This window comes from Camelina sativa, chromosome 2 (assembly GCF_000633955.1).
Source record: "Camelina sativa cultivar DH55 chromosome 2, Cs, whole genome shotgun sequence".
NCBI lineage: Eukaryota > Viridiplantae > Streptophyta > Magnoliopsida > Brassicales > Brassicaceae > Camelina > Camelina sativa.
The window spans coordinates 5,867,078-5,869,748 of record NC_025686.1 but is presented as its reverse complement, the minus strand read 5'-3'; the positions used below and the strand labels follow the sequence as shown (position 1 = coordinate 5,869,748).

Here is a 2,671-nt window from a genome sequence, read left to right as displayed (position 1 = left end):
ATTGTTTTGTTTTAATACAATTGATTAATACAACTTAGTGGAGAAATAAAGTTAATGCATAATTTATAGGGAGAAGCTATAAAGATTTCAGTTTTATATTATGTGAGTTAAATGTGAAAATTAATTGTTTTAAATTTGTGTTTTAATATAATTTTTTTTTTGTTAAAATTGCATTGCCAAGTGGACCAATAAGGAGAGATTGAAACTCTACTTTTATATATACGATTTTGTATTAGGTGCATTTTCACATAAATTGAACAGCGTAAAGATAATAAAACCAGTTTCTAGTTTTCTTAAAGAAAATAGAGATCCATGGAACCATGTCGTCTTACTCATGTGATGCTTGTATCTTTCCCAGGCCAAGGTCATATAAACCCTCTTCTTCGTCTCGGAAAGCTCATAGCCTCCAAAGGCTTACTCGTCACCTTTGTCACCACAGAGGAGCCATTGGGGAAGAAGATGCGTCAAGCCAACAAGATTCAAGACGGCGTGCTCAAACCGGTCGGTCTAGGTTTCCTCCGGTTCGAGTTCTTCTGTGATGGCTTAGCTGACGACCACGCAAAAAGAGACAACTTCAATACCTTCCGACCACACCTTGAAGCTGTCAGAAAACAAGAGATCAAGAATCTCGTAAAGAGATATGAGAAGGAACCGTTGACGTGTCTAATAAACAACGCTTTTGTGCCGTGGGTATGTGACGTGGCCCAGGAGCTTCAAATCCCTTTGGCTGTTCTATGGGTCCAGTCTTGCGCTTGTCTCGCGGTTTATTACTATTACCACCACCGGTTAGTTAAGTTTCCGACAAAAACCGAACCGGACATCAACGTTGAAATCACTTGCATGCCATTGTTCAAGCATGACGAGATCCCAAGCTTTCTTCACCCTTCGTCTCCCTACACAGCTTACGGAGAAGTCATATTAGACCAGTTCAAGCGACTCGAGAACGACAAGCCTTTCTATCTTTTCATCGACACTTTTTACGATCTAGAAAAAGATATCATCAACCACATGTCACACCTTTGTCCTCATCAAGCAATCATCAGCCCTGTAGGCTCACTCTTCAAGATGGCTCAAACCATAAGCTCTGACGTTAAGGGAAATATCTCTGAGCCAGCGAGTGACTGCATAGAGTGGCTTGACTCGAGAGAACCATCCTCAATCGTTTACATCTCCTTTGGGACTATAGTCCAATTAAAGCAAGAGCAGATGGAGGAGATTGCTCATGGCGTTTTGAGCTCTGGCTTGTCCTTCTTATGGGTGGTTTGGTCTCCAAGAGAAGGGTCACCTCATCTTCCACATGTTTTGCCTCGAGTGCTCGAAGAAAAGGGTAAAATCTTGGAATGGTGTCCACAAGAGAGAGTGTTAGCTCATTCTGCAATTGCTTGCTTCTTAAGTCACTGTGGATGGAACTCCACAATGGAGGCTTTAACTTCCGGAGTCCCTGTAGTTTGTTTTCCACAGTGGGGAGATCAAGAGACTAGGCCGCGGAGCTGCTGAAGAGAAGGTTGTTCCGAGGGAGGTTGTGGCGGAGAAGCTGCTTGAGGCCACTGTTGGAGAAAAAGCGGCAGAGCTGAGAGAAAACGCTCAAAGGTGGAAGAAGGAAGCGGAGACTGCTGTGGCCTACGGTGGATCATCTGATAAGAACTTTAGAGAGTTTGTGGACAAGTTTCTTACGAAACATGTGACAAGAAAAGACAACGGAAAAGACGAGTGATATAAATTTTCGTAAATATCCAAACGTTGATGTAAACCTAAACCACCACAACATTTTACAGATTTCAAAAATGATATTATCATGTTGTGTGTCTTTTTGATATGATTTAGTATCCAAAGGTTGATCTATTATTATTTTCATCGAATCTTCCACAAGCTGGCGACCGAAACGTATTTTTTTGTAAATATGACCGAAACGTATTATTTTTTTTTGAATTTAATGTTAAATTATATTCAAAAAAAAAATAAACGTTTTACAAAGTTTATGTGGTAAGAAACTTTAGAACAGTTTGAAAATAAAGCATTCAGTAGAATCTAGCTTTGAACCAAACTTGAATGGATGTCCTTTGACCTCCTTTGACCGAAACGTATTATTGAGATTCATTTCTAAAATCAGTTACAACTTCTTCCAATATACCACATTAAAGCAATAATTTTATATGTAGAATTTGAATCGAACCCTCTCTCGCATACCTAGGCCTTGAGTGGTAACATACAGAAGGCGTTTTTCTAGATTTCTGAGACAAAAACAAACTATGTCACCAATCACACATAAAACGAAAAATTTGCGTTAGACCTTGTTTATCGGTCAGTTCTTAGAGAGGTTCATAGGCTTTTGTAAGAAAAAAATAAATCAAAACTAAAAAAAAATGGTAAGGGAGGTTGTTATATAGTAACCCGATTTTGTTGTAAGAGACTCATACGTGTTGTTTTTCTGTTGGACGATAGAATAATACAAAAGAAAAACAAAATTGGCGAAGCTCGATTTGATTTCTTTTCCTCTCTCTCTTTCTCTCGCGATCGAATTCCCGAAACAACAAAGGAATTTGGAATCGAAGGATCTGGAATCAGAGGAAGGGTTTGGAATCGAAGGATCTGGAATCACAAGGTAAGTCTGTCAGTAGAATATTATGAAATCGCATATTGTTTTATGATTAGGGTTCTTTGATTTTAGAGC

General features: G+C 39.0%; 1 pseudogene; it reads left to right on the top strand.

The window, feature by feature from the left end:
- On the top strand, positions 189–1,854 carry LOC104718353 (annotated as a pseudogene).